Raw genomic sequence first — 12,022 nt, forward strand, 5'->3', positions numbered from 1 at the left:
GTTTAGCATTGTTTTATGTTTAGCAGTGAAATCTGCTTGGCGCTTGAACTAATTCCTGAATTCAACGGGGTCACCTTAGGCCGTATTGATACAATTATATGTATGACATACACGCTCGCTTCAATTGTTGACCGTTTCAAAAAGAAATTTGGACAATACTGTTGATCTTTCGAAGCAGCTGCAAAATGAGAAAATATTTGCTGTTAATGGCAAAAATATGGAAAACAGATACACATGTCGATGAATGCCAAAGTCAATTCCAAAGTTAGAAAAGATGTGAAAGATATGAATCTTATGTTCTTTGTGTTCAGTCATTTGTTCAACCTTCCTGACCACATAGATTCGAAATGAAGGCAACTTTTTTTTGGGGGGGGCGGGGGGCAAACCTTTTTTATTTGCACGCTCGCATCAGTTTTGGGTTTACTAGAGGATGTCATCTATTCAATCAAATTGTCATGGCCTTTTGTACGATTCGAGAGGAGAAAATCACGGATACAACGGGCTTCTCTACATCCGGGTCCTGTAAACACATGGATCAGTCGGACTCAACGAGTGGATCACGTGACGTAATGTCTGAGCTTATCGGATTGTGGGTGTTTATAAGTGACAAAAACCTATGTCAGCCTTGTATATCTATCTATCTATCTAGCGTGCGTAGTACAGTGATTAGCGACCTCGAGAAGAAGAGGTTGGGGGTTCGAATCCCGGCTGTTGCTTATTGCATATCTCTCTCCATAAATAAACACACCTTTAGATATATGTAACACTGAGGTGGGTTTTAGTGTCCATCCTGCAAGGCCCCATCTCGACGGAAGTTATTCCCAAGCCCCTTGTAAGGATTTATTTTACAAATCCATGGCTTATGAATAAAGAAGCAGTTTGACTCATTTTATGTATACAATTAGAAAGAAAATTTCAAAGTTTATAGAACAACAAAAAATGTTTGCGTGATGCGAACATCCTTACTTCAATGCATATTTCTTCATGTCAAACAGCGGCGAATTTGCATTAAAGATTAGATATATAGAAGGCTAGTATGAACCATTTTATGACGTAAAATCATGCGCAGTTGACCATGTGTAACTTGACGTGCTGTCAATTATGATTATAGCGCGTGAATATTTAATCCTATCGTCCCTTTATAACGGACGGCATCAAATATTCATGCGGATAACAGTTGGTGGTGCCCGGAATAAAAAGTGCCCGTATTTCTCTTAACGTATTTTTGGCTCACTTTACTAGGAGCTCGTACCGTGGTGGTGGCGGGGGCTGGTTCGTAATTGGATGCTCGGAAGATAGCTTCGAATGAAGGTTTCTGTCTTATTGCAGACAGGCAGTATCTGTCAGCGACTGATGTGTATCCTTGGACAGCTCTAAGATTTTGCCAGCAGCGAGAAAGAAAGTGGACCAATATTGCTGGTGTGTTGATAAGGTAGGAACTGTCAATCTATAATAGTTCATGCATTTAACATCATCTCAACCGAATCGTTCACCTGCCATGTCTGTATACTTTAAATCCACTAGGTGTAGAAGCTTTAAGACAGGACGTCTCGTGCCAATATAAGAGCTTATATTCTATTGCATATCTTTATTTATACAACCACGCCGTATTCCAAAAACTGACAGTTCTGGCAGCCTTTGCTATAGGGTACACACTTCAGGATCTAGGAAAGCATACGTAAAGCTTTAATATGAAGCATAACTAAAGCATACTTTAATGTAAAAACGCTATGTTTCAAAGCGTGCTTAAAGACTGCCTTTCTAGGTGTGTTGAGGCAATGTAATATACCTCATATGCATCGTCTACTATGTCGTGAATGCGTAACAACATTGGGACTGCAAACTGCAAACGCTTCAAATCACTCATACTAAAAAATGTGCATGGAAAAAGTAACAGTAAAAGTTTGTGTCTGGAAGGTTTACAATATTGCCGCCTGTCCTATAAGGATATAAACGAACTACGTTTGTATTAACAGGATTCCATGGGGAGACAGCCTGCCACAGACAAAAGAGATATAATTGATAAAACTGTCAGAACAAAAGCCGCAATACAAGTCATGATGCAAACAGTCTCAACAAATGACATTCGAAGTATTTCTACCAGAAAATGGGTTTGTTACACCTACCGTTGTGCTGGAAATATGGCTTTTTTATTGTCTAAACCCAAGATATTGTACTATCCGTATAGAGTTACTACCACCCTATATGGGATTTTCGATATGCTGTATGAAAGGTTTTATGCTGCGATAAAATCATGAATGCAGTTTGTCATAATACCATTTCAAGATTATTTTAATAAGACGTCCTCGCTTGAATGTAATTCAGGATTTTTACTTTATCCAGCGAGGAGGTGGAATATAATAAGGGGCTTTACAGCTAAAACTATTAAGCTATACATTTCCCAAAGGTATTTCAATACAAACAGATGTATTCGTATGTGATGTGAATAGTTTAGCTATTCACAGCACATAGGCTTCCAGTGTAACTTAATTAGAGGTATGTCTTTGCAATATCAATAGGTCATCCCTCATTGAACAATGAGCGTTATTTCTGAGGCTCCCAAGGGGTACTGATTATGCCATGTTAATGAGTGGGCACCTCAGAATACGTAATCATTACAAGATTATGATATACGGTACATTGTGAATAAGGGCGGTGTCGTGGTATAATCACGCTTGTGAGCGACATACACAGACTTATGATTATCATATTTGAGAAAGGATGCAAATTATATGGTGATTACGGTTGAGGTATCATATGTATTTGTCGTCGAAGCAGCTTGAAACAGGTTATTTTCGGAAAGGGTTGATTAGTCGTCTTGTAGGGTGTGCATTTAGCTTACAACTTTATGTATTCGTAATAGAAAATAAACTATTCTCCTATTCAAAGAGTTTTACTCACCGTATTTTTCGACCGAATCTCCCGGTCTTCTTCAGCTATATGACCCATAAGCTGAATATTGTGTGAAGTAAGCATTCGGTCAAAGTTAGTCGGAAGTCGGTACCGACCCCCCATCCTTCTCAAGAAGTATTCACCTAAAGAGATGGTGGTTGCACTCACGTGACTATGACGTAAACATTGCCCGCCATGTTGAATTACTAAACTTATAAGCTATCAGATAAATTTGAATGTGCATATGTTACTCCGGGTAAATAACATCAACGTAGTCATTACACAAGCACAGTTAAAGAAGTACAAACTCAGTATAGAAATAGACATTTATAGATAGGTTCAAGAACCTAGCATGTTTGCTGTAGATTGAGCGTAATGTCAATTTGAATGCCTAATTGATCGAATTAGCGTCTCAACTTTACACTTCACATATTGTTCCTGCAACGCAACATTTAGTATTTTCAATACCAGAACCAAGAGCGCATCCCATTAGCGTATGACTGATGCACCAGCAGATATTACCTCCTTCGCTAACCTTTAAATGTCAAACCAGGGTAGGAGAACGGATGACTGTGAAGTGTGACATTATGGAGTGCTGAGAGCGGGACATACCATCTCAAACATCCGGTTCCACTCGCACGAAAATAACTTCATTGACTCATTTTCCTTTCAGTCGTTCTTCTCAGTCACGCCTACACAACGTTTCTATTCATGTACTGGAAGAACCCTCTTCTTCCTGTAATCTTCCTGCCACGTTACCTAGATAAAAGGACTAGGAACCGCCCTGCGTACCAATGTGTTATACAGCACGCCACTTAGGGAACCCATGGCGACAGGAAGTCCAGCTTCTGCGTGACAGCAAGGAACTACACGTAGGTTGCAACGATCACACTGTTTAAAATGAGCTCCTTCAAACGTAACCACCGTTTGAAGCTACCTCTAGTAACCTATCTGTTGTTGAATATGCGTTTTAGTATGCAACTTTATTTTAGGAATGATGTTTAGAAAATGTCATATTGATTCGACTTCAAAGGTCACGTTGTGAAAGCGACTCATTTCTAAGATAGTTTTTGAGAATTTTGCATTGGTGCACAGGGCGTGGTGCATTTTTTCGGCGTTGCTGAACAACTCTCGACGAGTGAAAATAGGAAGAAAAATGTGTTGATGATTCCGAATGTTACCATCTACAAAATCAGCACTAAGGACGGGGCCGATGCAATGGATTTATTCATAAACAATTAACAGTTATGAATAAAATCACACAGGACAGAATAACACGGAAGAAAAATTTGATTAAAACTGAAACTATTTCGCCTTCGAAAATATTAAGTAGTATGGCTGTATGCTTTTTTTGTGTGTGAAAAAGTTAGTTATTTGTTCATAACAGAAGCGCAACAGAAGCCAAACAAGGAAGAAAGAAGGCAATGTAAAGCTCTGCAATACCCAATTGATCTGAATGAGTCTATTGTTAAACGGTAACTTAGCATATATTTTTTTTGTTTTATGCTCAAACTATAGTTAACCATTGGCGTTGGTATCAAGACTGTAAAACAGTCGGTTTTTGTTTCATCTTTATTGTTTTAAAAACGTCAGCGAGATATTGTTTAATCTCCTATTATAATGAATGCATCGCCCAGTAAATTTAGTCTGATGATTGATAGACGTGCACTATTTGAAAAATAAAACTCTGTTTGGCTTGTCTTATGTGAACAAACTTAAGGGATTACCTTTTAATTCCTCTCCGAGGTTTGCATAATTGTATCAAACTTTCTCTGGGTCATATGTGATCTCACCTTTGAATACATGAATAAAATAAGCATCTAAGATTAATCCTAGCCCCACGCTTTTCTTCAGGAAAGGCCCCGTGCCTGTGGCAGGGATAAAGCTAAAAGACATATTGCCTTAGAAAGTACTTGCATCTTAAAGACGATATTAATAACAACATTGAGGGTAATGGTCTTCACGGCTACTGCTCCGCTGACTGGTTAAGGTTGAGCAGGCTGAATAGATAAGACCACACATGTCTTCATCGGCAACATGTCTTAGGAACTCCTATGGTGGGGTCGTGTGACGTCAGTGTGGCAGGGTGTTTGGCCGAGGACTTCGTGGTCCTGGGTTCGAATACACTGACGCCACCGATGTTGTGCCCTTAGGAAAGGCACTTAACACGACTTTTCTCTCTCCACCCAGGTGTAAAAACGGGTACATGACTTAAGTTGGGGAGGTAAAAGGCGGAGGAAGGACAACAACCCACCTCTGTCGCTTGAGTAATGTCCGTAAATCATTAGATTTATATAAAGAAATATCGCCATTATCAAGGGAAAATCGTAGCCACTTGTGTTGATATTGCTAGCTCTGCATGACATTAGATAGCTTACCTTCATTGCAAGGTTTCTGTCATGATCTCTTTTCGATGCAAGTCTTCTGTAATAGATTGATGCCAGAGGCAGAGAATGCCACGAAGTACCTTATAACGTCGTAATCTTAAGTGCGGCACCATAGCCTAGAGTTTGTAATATGAGCTGATGGAGTTAATGTGAGAAAGGAATTTCCTTTGCTTGTTTTTTGCGGAGGGGGGTTTTGGACAGGGATCGTTGCAAAGGCTGTATAAAAGATATTAAGGTAACTTGTGTTAAAGTTACGATGATATTGCTGATGAAGATGTACTTTGTGCTCTATCTGATGATATTGCCGATGGCGATGATAAATGAAATCTAAACATAAAAGATGAGACCGAAAAAAAACATTCGTGAATAATTTCACCAAGTTGGTAAGTGAAGAAATGATAATCCTATCTTTAAGCCCGTGTAAGAGAAATATAAATCATACAAAAAACACACATTTAAGTGCATAACTTTTCATGTAAATGCGTAATTTACGCATTTCGTAAAGCATACGAGAAGCACGCATGTCTTTGTAAAGTATACGAAAAGTACGCTTTTAAGTGAACACTTTCATGTAAAAACGCAACCTTTACGCATGTCTTAAGGCGTGATTAAAGGTTGGATTTCGTGCAGTGACGTTTCTCACATCCCTGTGTAAATTGACCTCCATAGTAAATGTACTTTGTGCTTTGGCGGCACTATAGATATCTTAGCCAACTTTCTGTCTGGCGAGAGATATGTAGCCGCATAAAACCGCGTGCGCACGACATTGAAGGATGGCCCACCACCGGATGTTTCTATAAGTAGGAGTAAGGGATTACGTATCGTAAAAACACTTGTCAAAACACCTTTCAGAAACATGACATGTTGGACGTTATGACCATTTGTAGGCACGCCCGCGGCCATTAAAACGGTGAGGATTTGTACGAATGCATCACGAGACCGCAATGAGTGATGAGAGTTAGAGGAGTGGGTGACACTGTATGAAGTAGAGGTTCAAGTTTATTACTTAGCTTAGTAGTTTTCTGGTGTGGAAACGAACAGAAAAACAGACTTTTTATTTTGTGATAAGTAATAATAATGAGTGCAGGAGTGGGTGACACTCTATGAAGTAAGTTCAAGTTTATAACTTATTTTAGTAGATTTTTGGGTTGGAAACGAACCGAAATGCAGACTATTAGTTTTACAATGAGTAAAAATAATACTAATTTCTGGGTTGGAAACGATAAGTAGAAAGAATAAGTAGAAAGAATGATAATAATAATGATGCAGTTTTGCAAAGGAGACCAGCTAGAGGTTCGAAAGCCTATGTGTTGTCCACCATTTCACAAATTAACAGCGAACTATTATCTTAGCGCAAATGAAATAACTAAAATAAAGAATCAGATGAAATACATTGTTACATAAGGAACATATCAAGTCTTCATATCATAGTTTTATATATATCAAACTATGATATGATATACATATAACGCGCAAATCTGTGCGTTATACTTCAGGTGGTAGCCGTAGCCGTAGCAGTGCATATTAAGAAAAAAATTGAAACAAATATCTACGTAAGAGCCTTCCTCAGTATCGTCATGAGCCAATAGCAATTTATCACGGCAATAATATTTCTTAGATATCCTAGATAATGAGCAACATGGTACCATGGTAGAATCATACAATGCCGGTGATTACTTTTTCGTAGAGGGGGTGATGCTTCCACTCAATAACTTGAAATTACCTCTATAGGTGCTTAATCACTATACCCAAACTGCAATGCAGCGGTTTAATGTAAGTTGTGCGGTAAGAATATTAGGCTTATGTGTTCTGATGAAAATGATTCCCCATTGCACACCGGATTCTGCACTTGACATTTTAGTATAGTTACAAATCACTGCTGTAATTCATAGTTATAACTATCTCCAAGAATACCAAATCCCTTCAGCTATGCCTGTGAAACAAACTAGAGAATGAGCAAAAGATGTCCCCACTCGTAACGACTTGAAAGGTAGGAAAAGTTGTGATTATCATGAATTATTTATGTGATTATTACCTTTTTATCGCTTTTATGAGCAGCTGTAGTTTTGAATGGTTATGATTATTAGATACAAGAATGGGCCGCGCCAAAAGTCTGAATCATAATGACGGGCTCTGTCTATTTTCGAATGTATTATATGTTGCTGGGATTATTCTAATAACATACATTGTCTCGTATGTTGCAGCTAGACAAAGTGTTTCTGTAGGAAATGAGCCCGTGCCCTCTCAGGGTGTGGTCGCTTCTTAGGATGCAAAGACAGTTGCAACATATCATATTCTTCACAGATTTCATCACATTTCAGCTCTTTAAACATGAACATTAATATTGTTATCAACATATCTTATCTTCTGCACATCTGGCTATATTTTAATCAAAAATGATAAATTGTATCACGAAATAGATATTCAGAAACTGCCTCTTATATATTGCAGTTTATGTAAACAGAGAGTTAGTGGGGAGGGGGCAATCTCGTGAAAGGAAGTACTTCATTTCATAGATTTTGGTAATGCAGCAGACATTTTTTTTGCAGATTCTACCACCTACTGGAGCCCCATCCCCTACGTCCACTGTCCGTTCTATTTGACCTTCCCTTGTGTCTCCGTGTACGTGTTATTGTCAATTTATTGCCTCACGTCGACGCCAGAGTAGTACTAATTGCGGTTCCATCGTCGCCCCCGGGCCAGCCGTTAATACCCACATGTCCCCGTGGCACGCGATCCTCTTCCGCCACACACGCCATGTCACAACGGGGGACCACCCAACCCATCACTGGACAGGCACGAGTTTGTCAAGATGGTTCCAGTTTCATCTTGGAACTCCTTTTCTGGCGACAATTCAGTGGCGGAGCCGTTAGCTCATTACTGTGATTAGGTTTCGCACACACGCATTCCTAGGGAACTAGTTTTTTGGCAACACATTATTCGTTCTTCCGCAACACACGGCATGTCACAACGGGGGACCACCCAACCCATCACTGGACAGGCACGAGTTTGTCAAGATGGTTCCAGTTCCATCTTGGAACTCTTTTTCTGGCGACAATTCACCGGCGAGGCCATTAGTATAGTACTGTGATTAGGTTGCGAAATATTCTAAAAATTGCACACACGTACGCATTTCTTGTGAATCAATTTTTTTTTTGGCAACGCCTTGTTCGTTCGTCCGCCAAACACGGCATGTCAGAACTGGGATCACCCAACCCATCACTGGACAGGCACGAGTTTGTCAAGATGGGTCCAGTTCCATCTTGGAACTCTTTTTCTGGCGACAATTCAGGGGCGAAGCTGTTAGTATAGTACTGCGATTAGGTTGCGAAATATTCTAAAAATTGCACACACGTGCGCATTCCTTGTGAATCATTTTTTTTTTGGCAACACATTGTTCGTGATTCCGTCACACACGGCATTTCACAACGAGTGTCCACCCAACCCATCACTAGTGCACTGGACAGGAACTAACTTGTCAAGATGGTTCCAGTTCCATCTTGCAACGTGGGCGGACACGTTGTGACGCTTAGGGGCGAAGCCGATAGCATAGTACTGTGATTAGGTTGCGAAATATTTTAAAGATTGCGCACACGCATTCCAAGGTAATTTGTAACTTGTTTGTCAACACCTTGTTCTTTCCACCGGCATAATTAAACACACAAAGACAATAAATGAAAAAGATGAAAGGGGTGTCACTTGTCACTGAGCAAGCGCAGGAAGAATGGGGTGACTTACATGTATTTCTCTCGTTGACTATACAACAATGAGAGAAATATACTCTTTACTTGATTAAAAGATACGTGCCGTAGTTTCCAATGTATCAACAACTTAGGGAATTAACATTCCTTATGCAATTTGAAAATAATGTATTACAAGTTCCTTCTGTCCGTACATGTACAACAGTCTTAAGAAGCGAGAAGAAGTTGCGAAGTCATACACACTAGACTACATTATTCATTTTTGATGTAGTAAGATATCCAATTCCGTGGATCCGTGGGCCGGGGTTTGATCCTGTGGTCAACCCCAGCTCGGACGTGTTGTAAGGGATTGCATTCGTCATTTTGGATAGTGACGTAAAGCCGACAGCCCCGTGTATTAGGGAGCTTTATGCATAAGCCTTTTAAAAACGTCAAACCTCTATCTGCGCATATAAAAGTACCCAACTCACTTATCGAGAATAGTAGGGTGACCTAATGTGTTGGGGAAAATATGCAAGCCTTAGTGAAGCCGCAACTAGCTAACGGAAAAGTGACATTCTTCGTCCTCAGTCTGGTTTCGACCGCTTAATTGTATTCTATAGTATTATACCGACGCTTATGCAATCTTAGCACCCCCCTCCCCCTCGAGGACATCATATGAACATTCCATTCCATTCTATTAGACAAATCACAAACACTGATATGGCATCATAAGTGCAGCACGGTACCGTTGCCAGGGTGACTAAATCTAACCAAAGATTTCTCTCACGCATATGTAAATCAATCAATGTGATTGCCTTGTACTGAAGAGTCGTTCAAAATTTTGTGACAATTTTTTTTATCAAAACATGGGCAAACAGTTTGGTGTGTAAGAGCTATGTGATAAAATTAGCACATCTGATATGGCTATTAGATTGATAAATGATTTGAAGGTCATACCAGAGCTAAAATAACATCCCTCACTACCATTGAAAAAAATCAAACGCATTAATAGATTTGTTTATCTCGTGTGTGGGTAGCACATGAAAGAAATGACAGACGTTTGAATCATACAGAGATTTTCACTTGGTTTCCCTTGTGGGATAGATATTTGTCTTGCGCAAAATACGGAGCCTAGTTCATGGTGGGATTTCCACAACTGTGGAAAGCAAGTTCTGAAGTCTTTCACGGGCTAAAGCCTCGTATTTGTCTACTCCTTGTGTTGTACTTTGCGGATGGACGTCATTTTGTATGCGAAAGTTTATCATAAATCAAATCCATATAAAGCTTTAATGATGTATGTCCATGTGTTAGTCAAATCATGCCTAAGTATGTTTGGCAAATTTGTCATTCCTGCATCCATCGCCTCTGTTTTCTTAACTGCACGAAATCTAACCTTTAATCGCTCCTTAAGACATGCGTACAGTTTGCGTTCTACACCTGAGTTTACTTTAAGTGTAATTTTGATAGTTGTACCATACTATCACGTCCATTTGCAGCCATCGTCCTCTCTCCAAACTTACGTAAGAAGCACTTAAGAAATCTTAAGGCGTCTGTAGAAACGTGCCTGTTACCATACGGATAACGCATCTGTCAAAACCAAGTATCCGGCCTTTCGAGGACGTAAGGTGTGTGGTAAAGTGCTTTTCCTTCTGTGACATTCCGCCCTTTATGCCTAGGAAATAAATTGGTACGCTGCTAGAATAGAGCTTCGCCATACGGGGCAAGAAACTCATTCCTATCGGGCTATCTGGGGCGCCTAGCTCCTTTCAGCACGCAGCAAAACCCTCATTCTCTGACATTTATTTCGTGAATGTCGAGACTACCGTGGGCAAAGATGCGGAAAATAGATCTCCCTGAAGAGATGGGCAAATCAGGTGGACAGTCGACCCCATGGTACATTACACACCCAAGTTCACTCCGCCGCCGTGAGCTATACGCAGTTTATCTGGGGGTAGAATATTTAATTTCGACCGTACCAGGCTGCTGAGGCGGAATATCCCATCCCTATTGATTGTGAAAGAAGTAGTTTGGCGCCTGGCCGACTATAGTGAGAAGCCGTAGGGCTGGAAATTATTTGTTTTGGAAAAGGTGAACTAGTGCACGTAACCTTAGAATTTAGATGCATACAACAAAAAATGAGGGGGGGGGGGTATCAATTGTCAGCAAAAACTAATTACAGAACTTACTGCAATTGTTTCGACTCAGAATCAAATAATCTTAAATTCTATGGCTAACTTTGAGATTAGATTTTTTTAAAGTGATTTAACAAAGTTTTCATTATTTTTGATGACACCAATGTCAAGTATGTCATTTAATGATATACAGAAGTACATAACGCTGCACAAATGTCTCTGGTATTTGCACCGATTAACCTACGGTCAGAAATTAGGTGCAAATCTAACACTTCAGTTGTACAAAGTGGATATACACCCGGTATTTCGAGCCATGGAGGTATTTCACGGCAAGCTACACTCTAGTGAGGTCCAAGTCGGGTTGAACCGCCCTTCATCTTCGTCCTCTCTGTAGTTTTTGCTCTAGATCGATGGTTCAAAGGAAAGTGCTTTTAGGAAGATCGGCCTGAGAGATTAGTGTCTTTCCGCTTTTGTTACCATACTCCACAAAGCAGGCACGAACCTTCGGGTCGATGGCTTTCCTACATCTATGCTCTTGCCTTTGTGTTTTCGCATTGGGTGTAAACAGGTTTCGGGCATTACACGCAACTACGCACGTTTTCTCTTTTAAATAAAAAGTGGGATAGTCTTTGCGTGAATCAGCAGGGTGGATAAATCATAGCCTCTACCAGGCTCCAGAGGCAGATGGAAAGAGTAGAAATTGGCCAAATAGGCAGATAACATTAAAGGATCACAGTTCGTGGTAAACTGTACTCATATAGCAGACTTACTCTTCTGACAGAATACCATGCGTACTGGGAACAGTGATGCCATTTTTCTGGTACTGGCAATAAGAAACGGTAACGAAAATTGTAGACACAGGAAATATATGAGAAGTGTTTACAATTGACACGCATAGTTAGTCTTGTTAAAACTAACATTGAACTTC

General features: G+C 40.0%; 1 protein-coding gene across 1 annotated transcript in view; it reads left to right on the plus strand.

The window, feature by feature from the left end:
- Positions 1–1,269: 1,269 nt before the first annotated feature.
- Positions 1,270–12,022, plus strand: part of LOC136445450 (uncharacterized) — a 138,720-nt gene continuing 127,967 nt past the window's right edge. The window contains exon 1 of the mRNA XM_066443480.1: positions 1,270–1,432. The gene's annotated coding sequence lies outside the window, so the exon portion shown is untranslated. The remainder of the gene's footprint in view (positions 1,433–12,022) is intronic.

This window comes from Branchiostoma lanceolatum, chromosome 11, assembly GCF_035083965.1.
Source record: "Branchiostoma lanceolatum isolate klBraLanc5 chromosome 11, klBraLanc5.hap2, whole genome shotgun sequence".
NCBI lineage: Eukaryota > Metazoa > Chordata > Leptocardii > Amphioxiformes > Branchiostomatidae > Branchiostoma > Branchiostoma lanceolatum.